Below are 24,875 nucleotides of genomic sequence, written 5' to 3'. Positions count from 1 at the left end.
TTTACCATTTACAGCTCCCTATACTGCCATGTAAGTCATTCCCTGTTGTCTTAACAGGTCCTATCAACCTGTCCCTTCATCTTGTGACTGTTATTCGCTTATTCCTTTCCTCAACGATTCTGCGGAGAACCTTCTCATTCCTTATCTTAGCAGTCCACCTAATTTTCAACATTCTTCCGTAGCACCTCATCTCAAATGCTTCGATTATCTTTTGTTCAGGTTTTGCCACAATCCATGTTTCACTACCTTACAATGCTGTGCTCCAAACGTACATTCACAGAAGTTTCTTTCTGAAAGTAAGACTTATGTTTGATACCAATGTACTTCCCTTGGCCAGGAATACCCTGTTTGCCAGTGCTAGTCTGCTTTTGATGTCCTTCTCCCTTCGTCTATAACTGGTTATTTTGCTGCCTAGATAGCAGAATTCCTTATCTTCATGTCCTTCGTGACCAGCAGTCTGATAACTTCATTGGTATTCTTATTTCTGCTACTTACCACTGCAGAAAGGTGGAAGGAATATATAGAGGGTCTATACAAGGGCGATGTACTAGAGGACAATGTTATGGAAATGGAAGAGGAGGTGGATGAAGATTAAATGGGAGATACGATACTGCGTCAAGAGTTTGACAGAGCACTGAAAGACCTGAGTCGCAACAAGGCCCCGGGAGTAGACAACATACCATCAGAACTACTGACAGCCTTGGGAGAGCCAGTCCCTACAAAACTCTACCGACTGGTGAGCAAGATGTATGAGACAGGCGACATACCCTCAGACTTCAAGAAGAATATAGTAATTCCAATCCCAAAGGAAGCAGTTGTTGACAGATGTGAAAATTACCGAACTATCACTTTAATAAGTCACAGCTGCAAAATACAAACGCGAATTCTTTACAGACGAATAGAAAAACTGGTAGAAGCAGAACTCGGGGAAGACCATTTTGGATTCGGTAGAAATGTTGGAACACGTCAGGCAATACTGACGCTACGACTTATCTTAGAAGAAAGATTAAGGAAAGGCAAACCTACATTTCTAGCATTTGTAGACTTAGAGAAAGCTTTTGACAATGTTGACTGGAATACTCTCTTTCAAATTCTAAACGTTCCAGGGGTAAGATACAGGGAGCAAAAGGCTATTTACAATTTGTACAGAAATCAGATGGCAGTTATAAGAGTCGAGGGGCACGAAAGGGAAGCAGTGGTTGGGAAGGGAGTGAGACAGGGTTGTAGCCTGTCCCCGATGTTATTCAATCTGTATACTGAGCAAGCAGTAAAGGAAACAAAAGAAAAATTCGGAATAGGTATTAAAATCCATACAGAAGAAATAAAAACTTTGAGGTTCGCCGATGACATTGTAACTCTGTCAGAGACAGCAAAGGACTTGGTAGAGCAGTTGATCGGAATGGACAGTGCCTTGAAAGGAGGATATATGATAAACATCAACAAAAGCAAAACGAGGATAATGGAATGTAGTCGTATTAAGTCGGGTGATGCTGAGGGAATTAGATTAGGAAATGAGACACTTAAAGTAGTAAAGGAGTTTTGCTATTTGGGGAGCAAAATAACTGATGATGGCCGAAGTAGAGAGGATATAAAATGTAGACAGACAATGGCAAGGAAAGTGTTTGTGAAGAAGAGAAATTTGTTGACATCGAGTATAGATTTAAGTGTCAGGAAGTCGTTTCTGAAAGTATTTGTATGGAGTGTAGCCATGTATGGAAGGGAAACATGGACGATTAATAGTCTGGACAAGAAGAGAATAGAAGCTTTCGAAATGTGGTGCTACAGAAGAATGCTGAAGATTAGATGGGTAGATCATGTAACTAATGAGGAGGTATTGAATAGAATTGGGGAGAAGAGGACTTTGTGGCACAACTTGACAAGAAGAAAGGGCCGGTTGGTAGGACATGTTCTGAGGCATCAGAGGATCACAAATTTAGCACTGGAGGGCTGCGTGGAGGGTAAAAATCGTAGAGGGAGACCAAGAGATGAATGCACTAAGCAGATTCAGAAGGATGTAGGTTGCAGTAGGTACTGGGAGATGAAGAATCTAGCATGGGATAGAGGAGCATGGAGAGCTGCATCAAACCAGTCTGAGGACTGAAGACCACAACAACAACAACCATTTCTTTGATCCTTCTTCGATTTACTCTCGTTCCATATTCTGTAGGCATTAGCCTGATCATTTTACTGAACATATCCTGTAATAAATCTTCACTTTCATTGAGGATCTTATAACTGATATCCCTTCACTTTGAATTTTAATCTCTCTCTTGATGCTTTCTTTTAGTTCCGTCATTGCTTCTTCAATGTTTAAATTGAACAGTAGGTGCAAAAGACCATAGCCCTCTCTTTCGCCCTTTTTAACCCAAGCACTTCGTTCTTGATCTTCCGGTCTTATTTTTGATCCTTGTAGGTATTGTATATTAGCCATCTTCCCCCGCAGCTTACCACTATTTTCGTCAGAATTTCGAATGTCGTTCACCATTTTACATTGTCGAACGCTATTTTCCACGTTGCCAAATCCAATGAACGTGTCGACTTTTATTCGTTCTTCTTTCCAACATACTGCGCAATGTCAGAAATGCCACTCTGGTGCCTTTACTTTTCCTAAAGCCAGACTGATCGTCATCTAAAGATCTTCAAGTTTCTTTTCCATTGTTCACTACGCCAGTTAAAATTACTTTTACACCTCAGAACATATACAGTATTACGTGGGTAGTTTACGTACATAAGTAGCGTAAATGTGAAGTTCTGGATCTCTGTAATGGATGATGGTGACGAAAAATGTTTTAAGGTTCCCCGAGAACATCATCTTAAAAATAGACAATAAACATTTCAACGATATGCCATGAATAGGAATTGTATCATGTTTTTTTTGGCTGTATCTTGGAAAGAGGGGCAGATTTTTAAATTAGGAAAATTTAATTCCTTGACGAAAGTTTAAGTAATGCTCAGTTAAAATTTGAGCTATGTGTTACAATTAGTTACTCAGATAATTGCGCCCTACGCTACATAAACGCCTAAAAACCAGTTTTTGCGATTTTCTGCATAAGCACGGTAACTTTGAACGCCTGGATCTCGGTGACATGTAATGATGGGAAAAAAATCGAAATTTTCAGGAATATCATTTAATGAGCGCTATGAACAGAAATTATAGAAATGGCCGTCCACACAACTGGTCAAGGTTTTTCGGGTTTTTCTCAGGATCCACCAATGAATGAGTGGTGCTTTTGTAAGATCCACATTAAACTACATCTAATGCAATTGAACCAACCGGGGTGCTCCATTTGCCTAGGTTGGAGAAATTGACCCTACAGGTTAGCTACAGTATGCCCATTCTTCCGAAAGGAATACAAATGTCACATTGCCAAGGGCTATACAGGGTGTTACAAAAAGTTACGGCCAAACTTTCAGGAAACATTCCTCACACACAAATAAAGAAAAGATGTTATGTGGACATGTGTCCGGAAACGCTTAATTTCCGTGTTAGAGCTCATTTTAGTTTCGTCAGTATGTACTGTACTTCCTCGACTCACCGGCATGATTTCATACGGGATACTCTACCTGTGCTGCTAGAACATGTGCCTTTACAAGTACGACACAACATGTGGTTTATGCACGATGGAGCTCCTGCACATTTCCGATGGATTGGTAGAGGCGGACCAATTCCATGGCCTCCACGCTCTCCTGACCTCAACCCTCTTAACTTTCATTTATGGGGGCATTTGAACGCTCTTGTCTACGCAACCCCGGTACCAAATGTAGAGACTCTTCGTGCTCGTACTGTGGACGGCTGTGATACAATACGCCATTCTCCAGGGCTGCATCAGCGCATCAAGGATTCCATGCGACGGAGGGTGGATGCATGTATCCTCGCTAACGGAGGACATTTTGAACATTTCCTGTAACAAAGTGTTTGAAGTCACGTTGGTACGTTCTGTTGCTGTGTGTTTCCATTCCATGTTTAATGTGATTTGAAGAGAAGTAATAAAATGAGCTCTAACATGGAAAGTAAGCGTTTCCGGACACATGTTCACATAATATATTTTTTTTCTTTGTGTGTGAGGAATGTTTCCTGAAAGTTTGGCCGTACCTTTTTGTAACACCCTGTATATTTCGTGAAACGGCGCACCACCTGGAATGTGACTTTCAGGACATGACGAACGACTTGCCACATGAAGTCACTAAGATAGCATCAGTGACTGTTTTCAAGAATATGCAACCTAGAGATCGAATCAGTGAAGTCGTAGACTTCCCCTCCATGAACACGATTGCAACACAAGCAAATTGTTGACCTGGCACTCAGGAGGTTACGTGAGGTGGGAGTGCAGAGGAAAGAGTTCTGGCCTATGAAGGGACGTGTAAGTGAATTCCGCATTCGTCAAAAGGTGTTGGTTAAAAGTTTCCATCTGTCCAACAAGGAGACACACTTGTGCCACAAGTTCTATACCGTGTACAGTAGACCAATCCAAATCCACAGCATTGCTCACATTAACACACTAGAACTCTAAACCTTAAAATCAAGGAAATCTCTGAGTATCTACCTTTTTGGAACACCCCGTATAAAAATATTGACTCCTTATCTGTGATCAATAGAACCTGAGCTGTTAAGCTGATTTTTCGATAATTCTAGCACTTGTCGGCTCTTGCAGTCTTCGGAATTGTGTGGATGATATTTCTCGGGAAGTCAGATGGTATAACGCCAGTCTCATACACTCTACTCAACTTGAAGAGTCTCATCGTTCTCTAAATGATGTAAGAAATTATAATGAAATGTTACCTTTCGCTTCTGCCTTAATCAATCTTAAATCTTCCGTTGGTTTTTTAAATTCTAATTCTAATACTGGATCTCCTATGTCTTCTGTATTGATCTCTCCAGAATGAGATTTTCACTCTTCAGCGGAGTGTGCGCTGATATGAAACTTCCCGGCAGATTAAAACTGTGTGCCGGACCGAGACTCGAACTCGGGACCTTTGCCTTTCGCGGCCAAGTGCTCTACCATATGAGCTACCCAAGCACGACTCACAGCTCGTCCTCACAGCTTTACTTCCGCCAGTTCCTCGTCTCCTGCTGTCCAAACTTCACAGAAGCTCTCCTGCTAACTATGCAGAACTAGCACTCCTGGAAGAAAGGATTTTGTGAAGACATGGCTTAGCTACAGCCTGGGCATGAGTCGTGCTTGGGTAGCTCAGATGGTAGAGCACTTGCCCGCGAAAGGCAAAGGTCCCGAGTTCGAGTTTCGGTCTGGCACACAGTTTTAATCTGCCAAGAAATTTCATATTGATCTTTGTTTCTCCTTCTGTCACGTCGTTAGACCGGTCCTCCCCCTCATACAAGCCTTTAGTGTATTCTCTCCGTCTATCCCCTCCCTCCTCTGCATTTACCAGTGGAATTCCATTTGCAATCTTAAAGTTAGTACCCTTGCCTTTAATTTCACCGTAGGCCGTTCTGACTTTTCTGTATGCTGAGTCCGCCCTTCGCCAATCATTTCTTTTCATTTTCTTCACATTTACGTCTTGCAGCCATTAACTGAAGTATTTATTGTGTTACTTGTGGATTCCTTGCCGTTACCTTCGCTGAAACTATGTTTATCTTTCCAACTTCTTGATTGCCCTTTTCAGAGATTTCCATTCCTCTTAAACTGAACTGCCTACTGAGCTATTCCTTATCGCAGTGTATACGAGACGTATTCGGAAAGTAAGGTCCGATTTGGTGCGAAATGGAAAGATAGATGGAGCTTTGCACACATGTGTTGGGCAGTGTCTTTATTTGGACTGTCCATCGCTTTCAGTTCAGAGCACAAAGGGATCAAGTAGAAGTTCCTAACACAAAAGTGTTTCCCGCCAAATATGTGGATCTGGTGAGAGATTTCGCCTGAAGCCATTCAGCTCACAAAACATAAATGTCATGCATATCTTTCTTCAAGACAATTTTCTGCCGCATTCTGCAGGGGCAATGAAGACGCTCCTGTAGCGTTTTCGATGCGAAGTGTTTGAACACCCACAATATAGCCCTTACTTAACTCCCTCCGATGTTCATCTCTGCTCACATAAACCGTTGACTACGAAGACAACATTTTGTCACAAGCAACAACAGGCAGACCAGTGTAGAGAATTGGCGGAATGCAAAGGGCGGCTGCTTTCTGTGACGAGGGTACTGGAAAATTTGTACAACACCACGACAAAAGTCGGAGTGGCGACTATTTACAGAAGCAGTCGGAAGCTGTAGCTAACTGTTATGAATAAATTTTTTTTTTCAGCGTGTTTCCATTTCGCGACCGATTGGACCTTACTTTCCGAACAGTCCTCGTTTATCCTTTGAGAACTTAAGGCGTATGTCTTCTTCCCTTAGTACTTCCGTATCCGACTTCTTTAGTAATAATTTTTCCTGACTGGACTCTTAAACTTCATCCTACTCTTCATCAGTACTACATTGTGATCTGACTCTATACCTGCTCCTGGGTACGCCTTAGAATCCAATATCTGATTTCGGGATCTTCTCCTGAAAATGATGTAATCTTTTCCAAGTATACCTCCTCCCCTTCTGAGTCTTGCACAGAGTATTCGCTATTACTGATTGATATTTATTGCAGAAGTAAGTTGATCTTTCTCCTCTCTCATTCCTAGTACCAAGCTAATATTCACTTATTACCTTTCCCTCTAGGCATTCCCCTACAACAGCATTTCAAACCCCCATGACAACTGGATTCTCGTCCCATCATATACTTTATCTGTCTCTTGATCTTGCGACCTCGGTATGTATACCTGAACAAACATTGTCGGTGTTGGTTTGTTATCGATTCTGATGAGAACAACCGTTTCACTGAACCGTTACGATAACTCACTCTCCGCGCTATCTTCTTAGTCGTAACGAATCCTACTCGCATTATATCATTTTCCTCTGCTGTTGGCATTACCCCATACTCATTTGATCAGAAAGCCTTGTCTTCTCTCCGTTTCACTTGAATGATATTCACTATATCTTGATTGAGCCTTAGCAGTTCCTGTATCAGATTTTCTAGTTTCCCTACCACATTCAAACTTCTGACATTCCACGCCCCGGCTCGTAGAACGTTATAATTTCGTCGGTTATCCAGCCTTTTTCTCATGATCACCTCCGTCTTGGCAGTCCCCTTCCGGAGGTGATACTCCGAAATGTTTTGTCAGTGGAGGCATCATCGTGCTATTTTTTCTATCAAAGGACACATGTCCTGTGGATACACATTATTCGTCTCTAATGCTGTAGTTTTCATTGTCTTCTGCATGCTCATGCCGTTGATCATTGCTGATTCTGATCATTGCTGGTACCCTTTAATAGCAGTTTCCCGCACCACGTGCAAGAAATCGCTCTAAAGCTCCATATTCCCCTCCGACCTGTTTGGAAATGCCATTGACTAAATGAGGGTAACCTATTAAGCTGAAAGTCCTCGTCCGCCATTGCTGTTGATTTTTATTCGAAATTTAAGTAGTGCCGTGCTTCTAACTCGGGACCGAGGATGGTACATCTTAATTTAGGTAGTAACACGCAATTGAATACGTGTTTGGTCGGACGATTATCTGCTGTTTATCTAACGGTTTGTGATTTTTCCCTTTCTTGCTGTGGTAGACTTTACAAAACAGACAAAGGCTGTTGCAACTGAGAAATGTAGCATCCAGCCAAGCACTACAAATGTTGAACCAACTGCTCAGAGTGGACAACAGAAAAATCCATTGTTGAAATTATTCGGAAAATGAAATCCTCGGACAGTGTCCACTGCACTCAACCAGGGTGAAGTTGTGTCGGAAAAGTAGGAGAAGCAATGTCAGGATAGCAGTATGCTATGCTATGCTATCAAAGCAAGGAATTTCCGAAAAGCAAGCGGCATTGGTGAAGGAAGTTTTCGAAACTCAAGCTGCATTTTTGAAGGCAGTCTCCGACATCCAAACTGCACTGGAAGGAATTTTTCGTTTCGCAAACCAATATAGCAAAAGAAACCTCTTACAAGATTAACAAAGCACTGCAGCCGGATACGCACAGGCTGCTACAGTGCCTGTTTGATATTGTAAAATTGCGGCGGCAATTCTGAGACTACCACAACCACACATTTTTCGTTAACAAATGATGCTGAATATTATAATTGGTCTGGCACGAATCTTTGGTAAAAATATGCAAGACCAATGAAACCATTCAATTTCTTCCTCATGCAAGGAGCAGAAAAATTAGCTGCTGCTCTAATTTTGCACTGTCCGGTAACATAATGTCAGATGAGACTAGATGACAAGGGAACTTAATTTTTTCTGTGTCTGAACATCGGTCTTTGCAGGTTGGCAGTAACTCGGCCTACAAAATTTTTTTAAAGTTCTTTTGTATCACGTAGATATGACTTGATCATGTTTTCGTTGCCATCAGCAAATAATCCACATGTAGTGGAAGGGGGATGGGGGGCGGGGACTGTGTTGTGGAGACTGGACTGTTGTTCAGGTTAGAGGCTCTCGGGATATCACAGAAAGGGCGTCAGGGTGCAGGGTAAACACAGGACAGCTAGCAACAATCGGTATTGTAGTTGTTAATTGCAGTACTGTTTTGGGAAAGAACTAGAGCTCCAAGTGCTAATAGAAAGCACTGCAACTCAAATTGAAGTAGGTAGTGAAAGCTGGCTAAAGCTGAAGACAAGTTCCGTCAAAATTTTTATAAAGGACCTAAAGGTCGCCGGCCGAAGTGGCCGTGCGGTTAAAGGCGCTGCAGTCTGGAACCGCAAGACCGCTACGGTCGCAGGTTCGAATCCTGCCTCGGGCATGGATGTTTGTGATGTCCTTAGGTTAGTTAGGTTTAACTAGTTCTAAGTTCTAGGGGACTAATGACCTCAGCAGTTGAGTCCCATAGTGCTCAGAGCCACCTAAAGGTCTTCAGAAAGGATACATTAAATACAGTTGGTAGTGAATTGTTTATCGCTGTCAGCAATAGTGTATATTGTAGTGAACTTGAAGTAGACAGTTCCTGTGAATTATTGTGGGTGGAGATTACACTTGACAACAGAAGTAAATTAATAATTGTTTCCTTTTAACAACCCCCCTGCCACCCCGGCCTCCCCTCCCCTCCCCCCTCCCACACAAGCACAGATGCTACCGTTGCTCAACTGTTCGAAGAAAACTTAAGTCCCCTTTCAAACAGGTACCCAGTTCATATAATTACAGCTGGTGGTCACTTCCATCTAACCTAGAGATATTAGCGCAAATGAATGTTTAAAGTCCATGGTAGCCGTAAAACATCGTCCGAGATCGTACTGAAAGCTTTCTTAGAAAGTTTGTTTGAGCAATGGGCTCTAAATTCCCACCTGAAGAGCTATAGCAACTTGTTCATCTTAGCTAGTGTGAAACACATCTCATCTAGTGAACAAATGCTCATTACTCTTAATTAAGGTACGAATTTTACAGATCATGTTAACTAGACATTTTTTCTTGCTTAGGTCTATACTACCACTTCTGAAAGTTGCATGCCCTAAATTCCTAGCAACAACAGTATCCGTACTTGTACGAGTATTCCACTGTCAGAGATATCACAATGATTTCCCGTTTGTTTCTCAACCAGGGACACTTACCTGAAATTGGTGCATTTATCCCTCTCCATCATTCCTGGAAGTTTGTAACATCAGCATGGTATAACCCCGTTTACAACTGGCGGCGCCTGTAACTTTCTCGCTCCGTTCATCGTTGGATGACTTTTATGGACATGGGTTCTTTTATAAAACTTGATCTAGTAAGTTCCTTCTACAACCTCTCGAGGTGTGTGATATGAATTGTGGAACATCCTATAAACCAAAGAAATTCATAAGAGATGCTACTGATCCTCCACGGTACACAAATCAGGTCAAAACACTGCGGCGTATTTTAATGTGAGGTACTTGGTAACTGTTTCCACAGTGAAACTCTGTCTCGAAATCTGGCAGAAGATAAAATGATATTCTGATCGTATGTAAAACACACCAGTGGCCAAAACTGACGACACCTCACACAATCAGAGGTATTAAACGAGGTTTCTCAAAAATTCGTTCGCCAAGGAAGACGAAGTAAAAATACCAAATTCGAATTAAGAACAGTTGACGGCATGAGAACCTCAGAAGTAAATGACCTCGGTGCAACGAATTAGCTTAAATCAATAAAGGCAAGGCCTGCGGTTCAGATGTATTAGACTTACTTTCCTTTGAGAATATTCTGACACAACAGCTCCATGCTACGCAGTTATATTCAATCGCTCATTAGAAGAAAGTTCCACACCTAAAGAATGGTAAGTTGCACAAGTCACACCCAAACTCAAGAAAGGAAGAAGGAGTAATCCGCTTAATTACAGATCCATGTCACTAACGTCGATTTATGGTATGATTTTGGAGCATATACTATGTTTGAATTTTATGAATGACCTTGAAAAAAACGATTTACTGACAGATAGGCAACATGAATTTAGACAATATCGTTATTGTGAAACACAACTTGCTCCTTGTTCGCATGAAGTAACAAGTGCTATCGACACGAGAGCTCAAATTGATTCAGTAGTTTTAGATTTCCAGAAGGTTTACGACACCACCTCACACAAATGACTCTAATCAAATTGTGTGCCTACACAGTATCGTCTCCGTTGTTTGACTAGAATCGTAAATTCCTGTACAAAGGCTACAGTAACAGACGGAAAGTCATTGAACAAAACAGAAGTGGTATTCGCTGTTACCCAAAAAACTGTTATAAGCCCCCTGCTTTTCCTAATATACAGATCTTTAATTTTTTTTTAGACAAGCTGAGCAGCCCTCCTAGATTGTTTGCAGATGATGCTGGCATTTACCATCTAGTAAGGTCATTCGAAGATCGATGTCAGTTGCACAATGTGTTAGATATGAGATCTGTATGGTCCGGAAAGTGACAATCGATCTAAATAAGGGAAAGTACATGCTTATTGAAGGAAATTAGTTAAATTTTGCTTACTTGACAAATCACACAAATCTAATGTTATGAATTCAACTAAATATATAGGGATTATGATAATGAATAACTTAAACTGGAATGATCACGCAGTTAATGTTGTGGGGAAAGCGAGCCAAAGACTGTTTTATTGACAGAACACTTAAACGATGCTAAAGGTCAACTATAGAGACTGCCTACAGTACGCTAGTCTGTTTCTGTCCTCTTATAGACCATTGCTGTGCAGTATGAGATCCGCATCAGATAGGGTTGATGGAGGGCACCTAAAGAGCTCAAAGAAGAGAGGTTCATTTTGTATTTTTTCGATATAGGAAGAGAGAGTACTACAGATAAGATATGTGTATTGGGATAACAATCATTACAAAAGGGCTTTTTCCGTTGTAGCAGAATCTTTTCATGAAATTTGAATCACCAACTTCCTCCTCTGAGCGTGAAAATATTTTGTAGGCGCCCACCTGCACAGGGAGAAAGTATAACTGTAATAAAAAAAGAGAAATCAGAACTTGGGCAGAAAAGTTCAAGTGTTCGTTTCTCCCACCTCCATTTGAGAGTGGAAGGGTAGAGAAATATCTGTGCTGGGCACTTACTCCTGAACTGCAAAGTAGTTCAGAAGTAGATCCAAGAACAGAGGCAAGTGCTGCTATGAATGCACCTCCACTCACATAAAGACCAGAAGGCAACACATTAAATGAGCAACTCCTACCAGCAAGTATAAAAACTGTGTATTTACCCAGATCCGAGGATGTTTGCCAATATGAAGAAAAAGGCTCAGTTCTTACCAGGTAATTTACTCCATAGAATTTTTGTACCAATTCACTTATATTGTCACATCTCATTCGGGCAGCCACAATGATCTGACTGATAGCTCTTACGTCTATAGCGAAATAGACGTTTCCGCTACTGCAAGAAGTGGACTACAGTAAGGTCTATCTGATGGTTCTATGACATCCCAGTCAAGTATCTTTCTAATCTGTCAATAACAATATTAAATGTGGCAGAAAGTTTTACGTCGCATAGCATTTAGATGGTACTGGTAACCTTGTCAGGCACATCTGCGCTATCATTCATGTAGTATATCTAATAACTCAGTCCACGTACGCTAAATAAATAAATAAGTAATAACTCAGAGCATCGGCTTCTGGTTAAAGAGTTGACTCCGCAACCATCAACTCTATGCACTCCTTTTCGTAAGGAACGACATTAACTTCAGACCACAGGCTGTTTGTCTTGTGGGTCTCACTAGTTATCCGCGTTACCTTGATTCCTCGGCTATTTTCCCATGAAAATAACCGTTTTCAGTGAATCCACTGAAAAAATACCACTGTTTACTATAAAAAAGCATTTTCTTGAAAAAAAAAAAAGGTCGAACTTCTGTCGTTTCCTGCTTTGAATTCAATGATGATAATGCAGTCCAGTATGAAACTATTGATAACTGAGAACCCTATCGCACCACATCTAGGTCCGCACTTTTCACATTTTTTCATCTGTTGTCAAGGATACCCACGATTTAACAATTATTAACAGGTGAAGTGCGAACTCCTACTTATTCACAAATTCCGTTAAATACATCTGGGGACACAGCATTTACAGTTGAGCCTATGGTTACTATGAACGTGACAGATATTGTCGCTGTCCCGCGTTAAACACCGATTTCGTAACAGTCAAGCAGTCGATGTTGCAATTGTCAATATTAGAGCACAGTTCCTGCAAAACATCTGCACTATCACTGTATCTCAATATGTTTACCTCACTAACAAAAAAAAAAAAGTTCAAATGTGTGTGAAATCAGTCCATAAGCTTACACACTACTTAACCTAAAGTACCCTAAGGACAAACACACACACCCATGCCCGAGGGAGGACTCGAACCTCCGCCGGGACCAGCCGCACAGTCCATGACTGCAGCGCTTAAGACCGCTCGGCTAATCCCGCGCGGCACCCTTCTAACAGCCCCTACCCCATTCCACAACCAATATTTCTGGTCTAGATATAGTCGTGTCTAGTTTCCCTGTCTGTCACTCGTCGAATGATTGTTATTGTCGCCAACTTTTGATTTACCCAGTTACGGTGATAGTGCCTATCCCGCTGGCTGTTTCCGAAGCAGTTATTGCTATTTGGTGGAATATGACCTCAGTTACATTAGTGGTCTTCACTTTTCTTTTTGTTTCAAGTGTTGCCGTAGTTGTTATTACAGCTACTACCTCTTTGTTCACATTTAGGATTCAGCAGATGACTGAAGTGGCCACCATGTTAATTACCGAGTGTGTTGTATACCAAACCATTGCTGGTACTCACAACATTCAGCTGATTTGATGGTTGGTCTGTTCTGGTATTGATGTCTTCATGTATTAAATCCATAGATTAGACGACCGACATGAATTCCTCCAAGTTCGATTATCATACACGAGTTAAATTTCTTGTGCTCGTCAAGGGACAACTTCACTTTTTGACAATTGCTTATTGATGTTTTGCGTCTTACTGGTGTACTTCTCGAAGTAACATCTCAAGCTTCCTTGCTACAAGTTGAAGGTTTCTGGATTGAAAACTTTTTTTCTGTGGTGCCCTTAACTGCCATTCGACCAGTATTTGACCAAAAATGTGCTCTCAGAGTTATCATAGGTCCCACAGTATTTCGCATCCTCTGTATCCCAGAGTGTAACATCTTCATGCACCTATCCACTAACAAATCTTATCCTCTGAACAGGAGCACACGGCGGAACGCCCAGATGAAAACTATGGAATGAATACTCCTCTTGTCCAGTGAAGTCTGAAATAGCCGTTTCTTTGGTTCAAATGGCTCTGAGCACTATGAGACTTAACTTCTGAGGTCATCAGTCCCTTAGAACGTAGAACTACTTAAACCTAACTAACCTAAGGACATCACACACCGAGGCAGGATTGGAACCTGAAACCGTAGCAGTCGCGCGGTTCCAGACTGTAGCACCTAGTACCGCTCGGCCACACCGGCCGGCGCCGTTGCTTTAATACGTTCTCTGCAACGAACACAGCTCATAATGCTCACGCTGAATTTGATCTAACAATGGTTCCGCTAATCGCGTTCTCTCAGGTTGGTGTGTAATTAATTGCGTGTCTTGCAACATCTATCTAACTTTGGCATATTATTTATTCAAATGATCATTTCATTAATTAATGGTATCACGACCAGATGTTTTTTCGTCACTTGCAGCTTATTTTTCACTGCCTTTGGTGAACAATCGTACTTAGCTGAGATTGACTGCGACCTAAACTTTACTGTCAATTTCTCTTGCAGTATGTTCATCTGTCCCGTATGTTCAACTAACAAATTTAGTTGCAAATTGTTCTCTGTCTAGTAGGTACCTAAATAATGATGGCCAATCCAGTGGCTGTATTTGAATCTGACGTTGTTTATTCTTCTTAAAACATCCTACCAGTTTCGACACCATATGGTATCATCTTCAGGTCCCTGCATACGGAAACATACGTAATATGACAGAAGAGTATGAGAGCAAATGCAACATAAATCATAGTTTACGAATAGGAAGAAATAATCACATAATAAAGTAACAATAAAAAATGTGGTATTGTTATCCACAGAAAAAAATTGACATCTAACTTTCATTGGAAGGACGTAATGGACTTGAGAGGAACCAACACATACAAAGAGTTAACCCAGCAAAGTGATCGCAGTCACATAGATACCTAACAGCCATCGTCAATATGTAGCCACAGGCTTAAAAGTGGTATTCATGATGTATGTCGACAAACTATTGCCGAGAAATATCTCACGTGGCGCATCCACTACTTATATGTAACAACAGGCTATAATGAGTAACCTAGTAAGAGTCAATGAGTAAAATCAGTAGCCACATATGTGCAACTACGCGTATTGCACCGTAAAGTAAGAAACGCGCATATGAAAATCCAGCAGCCTAAAACCAAGAACATGCACTTATTAAACACAAGAACACGACAAAGAACTCCGAAGATTCCATAATAATGGAAACCCAGGTAGTAAATTACCCAAACGTGACAAACGTCGAGTGCATCTATCTACGTCCCAGACGAAACGCATGATTCATCTCTTACACCCCTGGTCCATTAAACTATACTGGGTAGCGGTACAACAGTGTAACCAAACTGTGCTCCCAAAAAGCACTTCATGCAGAGAAATGAACAGCGAACCCACTCCCAGGTACTAATGAACCGGACACGACCATACATTAATAACAAAATTAAAATAAAAGTGGCTCTTGGAGTCATTCTTTTATTGCATTACATCAAACGCAACAAAGCCACAACCAAACACGATCCTAACATACACGTAATAATGAAAGCGCACACAGACAACATGCTCACGCCCCTTAAAACTTTAAGTGTTCGTTAAGTTTCCAGACCAACAGGTCCACACAACAATCCTCATACCACACACCGTAATATTTGCGCCAATGTCTCTAGGGTAGGGTGAAGTGACCACCAACCATAATTACGTGAAAGGGGTACCTATTTGAAAGGAGTCTTAAATTTTCTTTGAACTATCCACCAACTGTAGCATCTGTGTATTTGTGTGCCGTAGGGAGAGGGGGGTGGGGAGGTTGGTATAAAGAACGAATTGTTAGTTTAATCCTACTATAAAGTATAAACACTACCAATACTAATTCACAGGAACTATGTACTTCAATTTGACTGCAAGATAAACTGCCGCTGACAGCAATAAACACCCACCACCACCTGTATTTAATTTATCCTTTCTGAAGGCCGTTAGGTACTTTGTAAAAATTTCGACCGAACTTGTTTTCGGTTTCAACCAGCTTTCACCACCTGTAACTTTCGAGGTTCTGTGCCTTCCATTAGCACTTGGAGCTCTGGTTCTTTCCTAACGCAGCTACCACAGTTTAAAACTACGACACACATTTTTGCCAGGTGTCCTGTGTTTACCGTACATCCTGACGCCATTTCTGTAATATCCCGAAACCCTCTAAGCTGAACAAGAGCCCAGTCTCCACAACACTGTCCCCGATCTCCTCCCCATTCCAGTACCTGTGGATGGTTAGCTGATGGCAACACAAACATGGTCGGATCATATTGATGTGATACAAAAGATTTTAAAAAATCTTTGCAGGCCAAGTTACTGCCAACCTGAAAAAACAGGTGTTCAGAATCAAAAAATTGAGTTCCTTGGTCTTCTGGTCTCTTCACACAATATGTTACCGGACAGTGCTAAACTTAGAGCAATAGCTAATTTTCCTCCTCCTTTTATGAGGAAGAAATTGAAACGCCTCATTGGTTTGCATATTTTTACCAAAGATTCGTGCCAGACTAATTATTGTATTCAGAATCATTTGCATATTTAAGAAAAAAATGTGCAGTGGTGATCGTCTCAGAACTGCCACCGAAATTTCACAATATCAAACAGGCAGTGTAGCAGCCGTCACGAAAATAGATTAACCAAGTTCATACCCACTGCATGATATCTTCAGGCGTGAAGCTCTATGATGTGTCCATTTCATAGCTTTGTTTCCACATCCCTAACAGCTGCGAAGGAGGTCAGCGCCATACGTATGTTCAGTGTTCCCTTGCGATATCGTGTATTCACCTGTGGTTTGTGTTCCGTGGGAAGGTTATTGGTATTTTCTCGTGAGTGTAATGGAGGAGCAAGAGCCTACATGTTGCGCTACACCAGTCGGTGTACTTAAAGGATGATAAGATATTCTAAAACAGAATATTTCGTATAGAGCGTACTGCAGGACTTTTTAGTGATATGGCCAGTAGGGAAGTGGCCAGGAATATTATAAATTTCGCGCATAGCAGCAGATGCAAAATCATGTAATATTTCCGAATCGACCGTATGCCGTAATAAAAGCGGAATAACATCGGCAGAATCTCCAGATATGAGAACGTGTTTTGATTCTCCAAGAAAGGGTTACAAAATGACATCGAAAATCTACGGAATTTGATGATTTCAACAAACAATTTGTGTCTAGAACTGTTCTTAGTTACTACGACAGAGTATACTTGATTGTAAGAAAGATACAGGGTGATCGTCGTGTAAAAATTAATTATTCTGGATCAGAGACGGCCGTTTTTCGTCTTCTCACCCATATGAATTTCGATTCAGGAAGTTTAATGATGGACGAAAATTTTCATTGAAATGCAGAATTGTTGCAGCAACTGGAGGGAAATTATTGTGTACATTGAACTTATTGCGCGCTGTGGACAACAGGCTTCAAGTATACTTAGATAAATCTTGTGTTTTACAAAACCATAGGATCAAATATACTTTGTTCGATTTCAATGGAAAGTGCCTGCAGCTTCTTTTGTAGTAGATAAATCAGCGTTGGTGGGTGATCGATGCAATAACGAATGATCTGAAACAGCTGAAAATAAAAAATAATTCTGGCGGTATCGAAAATTCTCGTTCCTAAAAGGCAAGCCGTCGGAACAAAAATCCTGGCGGCGGCCTACAAGTAGTCGCTCGCTGCCACGAATGTGGAATCTCTCATGAATAAATTGCGTTGAAGGGTGACACTATACAATAACGATGTCTCAGATGGAATCAAAATTGATTTTGTAGTTTTCTTAACAGTTTTATAACTGTAATTCTCTAGTTTTCTTCCTCATTCTTAATTATAATTTTATGTGTTAACACACCTGAGAACGCACTCATAGAACCAGAAGTGTCATGTGTAGCACTGTCAACTATTCACGTATTGAGCTCAACACACATTCGTGTAAAAGTAAGATAGTCGCGTTTACACTTCTCAATAATGGATGAAGCAGATATTTGAAAAAGAATTGGCAGCGAGTAGTTCACCGAGACCACTCGTGTTTCCAGTCTGCTTCTCAAGTAATTCAAATGGACAGTGCTTCTTTTCAGTTTTGTTTCAAAATAATGCCTGATATTTTCTCTACTTCAACTGATTTGTTAGTTATATAACAGATATTTTTCTCGCTAATAATGTGAATAATACATGAAATCACCTTGCTTGGAAGTTCGCGAAATCCAATAAACTACATGTGGGAACTGAACAGCCTATAAAAGTTTCCTCCTTTTCTGAAGATTACAGAAATCATTGCACTCCGGCTACCATTGCATGATCTGTAAGTATTTTTATGTACTGAATTTGACACGGTTAACCAATTTCGGCATTGCAGGCCATTCACAGGTGCTATAGGTGACAAAACATCTACAACATGCAGAAAATCACACTTCCTTTTTGCTGTGACACTGGTCGTGCAACGAGAGGGACTGAGAAACAGGGGCACACGAAGTGCATCCTCTGGACGTTTTATTTATCAGAACACAATGCACCTGTCTGAAATTTAACTTTTCACTCTACCGTCTTAAACTGGGGGAGGGGAAATCAATAGATCTGTATGAAAATACCTTTATACGGGGTGCTATTAGAGGTGACTTAAATTTGTTTAGTATCGACTGGAAAATTACTACATTACCCTCGATAAGAATAAACAGTCTTGTGGAGTAATACTAAATGACATAGCAGCTAATTACTTCAAACAGCTAGCCCGAAAACCACACGCGATGGAAGCGTTTCGTAACTCCTGACGACGATCAGACCTGATGACAGGAATTATCGACCATTGTAGCTCCGCTAGTTACGAAAGGCTGTAATTTAAGAGAAACCCTTACATGCTGCAGATTAACTTTTGTATTTTACTTGTGCAGCCAGACGGGTTTCGCCTTATTTAAAAGCGCGCCTTCAGTCGGTGTCCTGATATATTACATGATTTTTTTCGTTTGCCCACATAAGTTATAGTTAAAACAGTTCAAGGAAGTTTTGTAATAAAATGTAAAGATACTTACAGATCAGCGACTAAATCCTTATTTGTTAGCGCAACAGCTTTCTCTTATGTGAAAACTTTTCGGAAGCTTAAAGAATTTCTTGTAGTCACTCTGTTTTCTTAATATAACACTATAACTGCCTCTTTTTGAAGCTGCGTCTTTCTGAGTGAAGCGTTTTATCCGAGTATTATCGGATTCCTCAGTTTTTGCTTTAAAAACTGAACCATCTACTTTCCTGCCGTATCGGTTCACGTAGCTATCAACGCTTTTCTGTACCATCGTGTCTCAAATGCTTTGATTCTCTACTATTCTCTACTATTCCGCAGTTCGTGATCCACTTTCATACAATGCTGTGTTCTACACGACAACTTTCAAATCTTTCTTCCTCTTATTACGCTCTAAATTTCATACTAGGAGAGTTCTTATAGCTAGGAATGCTCTCTTTGAGCACCTAGCCTACTTCTTACATCTTACATCGCACGGAATTTTGCCTCGACAGTAGAAGAATTGCTTCCCTTCGTCCATTTCGTGATCTCCAATTTTAAATGTCAAGTTAACTACTAATCTCACTACTTCTGTATTTATTTGGTTTACGCTCTACAAATATTCTGTGTTGATCAAACTGATGATTCTATTCGACAGCTCGTCTAATTCTTCTTGACTTTCACTGAGGATGGGAATGACATTAGCGAATCTTATCACTGATATCCTGAATATTAATTCCATTCCTAAATTCTTCTTTTATGATTCGTAATTACTTCTTCGATATACAGGTTGAACGGCATCCCTCTTTTCCATCCACTTCTAACTCTACTACATCGTCTTCCCCTTCGGTTCCCCCTTGTTTCATGTACACATAGCGTACTAATCGTCTTCCTCTATACCTTATACCTACTTTTCTGAGAATTTAGAACACGTTGCATTATTTTACAAAGTCGAGCGCTATTACAGGTTGACATATACAATGAAAAGTCTCGATTTTCCTTAAGGCTTGGTTCCATTATCAAGTACGTCAGAAATGTCTCTCTGGCGCTTTTACCTTTACTTTCTCCAAACATATCTACAATTTTCTTTACCCCTCTTCTGTACATACATTTGTCAGCTGTTGAAGTAAGGTAGCGAAGTGATTGATTTTAGAATGCTGATTAATGCAGAACGATGAACCCAAAACTAACGAATGTAGATCTTGAAATGATGACACTTTTAACTTAAGCATACCGGCGACCTTGTGTATCAAAATAAATCATGGAAGTAAGTCTTGGTGAAATTTTATTTTGTTTGTGTATATATGCAGTTTCGGCTTTACAGCTATTATCAAATCTTAAAACAACAGTAACTATGAAGACCTATAGTCGCAAACAGATGCAGCTTGTATTTGACGTGAGCAGAGGAAAATAAGCTTCTCACAAACTACCAGAATTTTCTCAGAAAATGCCATTGGTGGAAAACACACGGATAACATGTAAATATTTGACGGAGACAAACAAATAGATCTTGTCATCCAAACTGCTGAAGCTATCATCACCCCGAACGTTGGTTTTAACATTACTATGCTTTACTTACAGGCTTGGTCTATTTTTTGCGTTCTTCTTACCTTTGAGATGATTCACCAAGTCGTTTATAGGGGTAACTACTGTTTAACGTAGGCTCTGAATCAATGTGCTATGAGACATTTCTCACAGTAACGAAAAGTGCCAGAGGGGAGAAAAATGGTAAATGTCAGACAGAAATCCTAGTAGTAATCGGGGATCGAACCTCGGAAGCCGTATTCTGCCTCTTAAACACTGAGCCCCCGAAAGCTGCTCCCAACTCCCTATATTCCCAAAAAGTGATTGCTGATCTACTGCTTTTGAATGTGTCAACCGATACACAATAATATGCAGCATCCTTACAAATATATGAAGATGTGATACTCCTAGAGCTTGCGATTGACAGAGCACAATGCTTGTATGGATGGCGCACGTTCAACAGCAACGAAAGTAGTATGGGCTGCTGCCCAAGGAAGCGTGCTGGCAGACTATTCCGATACTGGCGATGTAACTGGCCGCGGGAAAGTATCGTTGTTGGATGATTCTAAGGAAATCCAGCACGTTTTGGACGGTATTTCTAATCAATTGCAATACAATCAAAATGAATATCAAGATGCCAACAACAAAGAGAAAGATCCGATGGTACATGTCGAAATGATAAGTGAGAAACTCTTAGACGCTGCCAAAACGTTCAGTAGTACTATGTATCCCGGAAAGCCGCCCAGGTTAGAGCGCCACTACCCCATTTCTGGGAGGTCAGCCGGCACCAGACAGAATCCGCCCCGTGCTTTGACTACTATGAGTGGTATGATGACCAGCCTGGATGCCGTTTTTAAGTGGTTTGCCACATCCGAATCGGTGAAATGGTTCAAATGGCTCTGAGTACTATGCGACTTAACTACTGTGGTCATCAGTCCCCTAGAAGTTAGAACTACTTAAACCTAACTAAGAACATCACACACATCCATGCCCGAGGCAAGATTCGAACCTGCGACCGTAGCAGTCACGCGGTTCCAGACTGCGCGCCTAGAACCGCTAGGCCACCGCGGCCGGCCGAATCGGTGAAGACCGGGCTGGAACCCATGTCCTACCTCAGTAACACGATTCCTAAACATTTCATAGACATACACGCGCTTTGACATGAGAGAACACTACATGTAGAAGGTTGAAGCAACAAATTTCATCCTGGGAAGCTAGAGGTGGCAACAGGAATGGCATCTGGCCACTAACATTGCCAAATCCGTGTCAACGTGCTAATTCTATCAAAATATGGATAATGTCAAGAAAAGGTGAAAGGAAACGAAATAGCAACACCAAATAAGATATGCGTGTAATACCGACATAGGTAGGTAATTCAGGACTTTACGTTTGTTATTTTTTTCTGAAAGTGGACATTCCAGCGCACTTTTCCTTTTCCTATCGTGTTTGCTACACGCACGGTAAATGGCAGCCGATATCCAAGGGGAATGAGGTAATCAAGATGGCAGGTAGTGGGAGATTTAAAAATTAAATGCGGTGACACATCTAAAAAAAAACTTAAGAATGACAATGTCAGAAAATTATTTTAGCATCAATTAAATATGAAATAGCCAACGATTACGCTTAAAATATGAGATGACAGTGTCGAGAATTTTTTTTTAGCGTGCATTAAATTGGAACAACTAATCACAGTGTACCTGATGTAAGAATATTAAAAGAAATTAAAGATGGCAGTTGCAAATACTTTCTTTAGCATCCATTAAAAACAAAACAGGTAATTACAGTGCCTTAAGTTACAAGATGGTGCTGATAGGGAAATATTTTTCAGCCAACCACAGTCCAGTATGTATGTTTTACAGAAGCTTGCCATGTTTAAAAGTATTCCCAGATCTATTTATCAAAACTTATGTTTGTTCACACACACACACACACTTTTTTATGTTGAAAAGCGTCTAATTATACTATATTCTTCCCAAAAGCTTCTTTGGGCACAATACTGAAAAGTATTTGATTTTTAATCAAAGCACTTTTGTGAGTACAGACACACACACACACACACACACACACACACACACACACACACAAATTATCCAAAAAATTGTGTCAAGTGTGTAACTTACATTAATTAAAACTATTTTACATGCCAATGCTATGCATATTGTACCATGCTGAAAAATGAGAGTGTGGAAATTGTTTGATTTGTATATCAGAAAAAAACCAGAGAAAATCTGAAATGAACTTTAGTGATGATGACGATGTGGCAGATTTGGAAATATTATATATAATTATTTTACACTGTGCACCCACATAAAGTGTATAAGCTGGACTCGAAACTATATCAATTTGCCCCTTTCCAAATGTACCGGCTTGCCCCAAAAATGTATCAAATTTTCGCAAAAATGTATCAATTTACCGCCAAAAATGCATAAACTTGCACCAAGAGTTTGTCAACGTGACGTCAAAAAAATATTAACTTTCCCTGAGAAGGAATCAAGATGTCCCAAAAACATGTCAACTTGTCCCAAAAATTTATTAGCTTTCCCTGAAAATGTATCAACTGGCCCCCAATACGAGAGAAAAACAAATGTCACAAATTGTGCTTGTGGTGACACATCATCGAACATATGCATTTCCAGGCAATAAATAGCTTACAAATGGCTCTGAGCACTATGGGACTCAACTGCTGAGGTCATTAGTCCCCTAGAACTTAGAACTAGTTAAACCTAACTAACCTAAGGACATCACACACATCCATGCCCGAGGCAGGATTCGAACCTGCGACCGTAGCGGTCTCGCGGTTCCAGTCTGCAGCGCCAGTACCGCGCGGCCACTTCGGCCGGCTAAATAGCTTACACCATCTGCCTTGCTGAGAAGGACCATTTACAGTGGTGATTGACATCACCCCTCACATAATATTAGGTGGACCAGTGATTGTCATCTTCATTTCTCTTTATCTCTCTCTCTCTCTCTCTCCCTCCCTCCCTATTCAAACACACACACACACACACACACACACTCACACACACACACACACTCACACACACACACACACACCTGAATTTAGTGTCATGCTGAGAAAAGTATGGTCTTGAATTGTTTATGCCACGTCAAAAAGAAAAAAGAAATGCTAGATCTCAGTCGTTAGTAAAACGCACACACGCGCATGTGAAAAACATGTTATGAACGTCAGTACTTTATGTAAAGCGTAGTGAACCAGTTATCTCCTCATATCCCAGGTATCAGATAACACACAGCCCAGATGTGCTAAAAGGGAGACGATGCCTATAAATTGACTGATATTACGTTGCACGAAGCTAAAACAATGTATTATAGAGGAAGGGGTACGAAAAAAAATTCAAACCGAAAGTATTCTCGACAGAAGGTTCATTAAAAAATTGTTTTTTTACATACATGGTTTCTACATTCACTGCTGTACATACTATGATCTTTATATTCAGTGACGTTCACATTTTCGAAGCGCAGCTGTCGCTCTCTTTTTGTCACACGCCTCTTCAATGACCGTCTGTCACGATTACTCAACACACACACTTCCGTCTGCCTTGTGGTCTAACCCTGTAAGTAGCATAGGTATTCGATACGGTGCTTCTATTTCGGGAGCATACTTTTTTCATCCCAGTCCTATGAATTTTGTAAAAATCTCTCCTAATAATTCATCTTCCATTAAACTCAGTTTCCTTTTATTGCTGTATAGCATGTTCTGTAATTATAAGTCTAAGTGTTAAACCACATGTGTCTATGACGTTTAACATGAAAATAAATATTTTAGGTTGTTACGTGGTATATTAGACTAACCAAGTCTGTGCAACACATTTTTACATTTTCTTACCCAAACTTTTTCATCGTGTAGTTACTATGAAAAACTACAAGCAACGTCTTGTATATATTCAAAATAGCCATTTCTAAAGCTATAGGATTATCAAAGACAATATTAAGCCTGTTCCATCAACTGCAACTAAATATGGCACTGCGCTTAAATCTCAGTCATGCAGTGAGAGCAGCTGCTCTGTACCACCCAATCTCGTTATTAGTATCACATCACTTTCCTTCGCACATTTTTGGTGCTGTACTGAAAACACTACAAATCTTGAGTTTGAAGAAATTTTTTCGACATTGTTCTTTGCCTTCGTATGTGTCTCAGCATTAGTACATACTGTTTCATCAAGGCAGCTTGATGGAATGACAATTTGCGATGAAATTTCCTTAACATAAGATTACTCTTAAGACACTGCTTTAAATTCCTACTGTAAGTCACATACTTTTCCTTACCGTATAATGTGGAAATGAGTTTCTTTGTATCTCCCGGATTCTTGATGATAGGCGTTGGTACAATTTTCCGTGAACATAACGGTGGATCAAAATAAAGTTCGCGTAAATTTTCTGGGTACCCCATATCCACTCCTATAATATAGGCTATGTCTGAACCATCATGTATGCTCCGTAAGTCAAACCCGTCAGGAGAGATCCACATCAGAAAGGGTCAGGTATTGCATCAGCGTCCAGCTGTACAGACTGTTAACTTCAAGATTTACATTATAGTGCATCACGTACTTATTGTTTACAGCTCCTTGTGTATGTGAGCAGCGAACAATACCACCTCTGATGCCACGCTAAACA

This window comes from Schistocerca serialis, chromosome 2 (assembly GCF_023864345.2).
Source record: "Schistocerca serialis cubense isolate TAMUIC-IGC-003099 chromosome 2, iqSchSeri2.2, whole genome shotgun sequence".
In the NCBI taxonomy this organism is placed as follows: domain Eukaryota; kingdom Metazoa; phylum Arthropoda; class Insecta; order Orthoptera; family Acrididae; genus Schistocerca; species Schistocerca serialis.
This window is presented reverse-complemented; position numbering follows the sequence as displayed.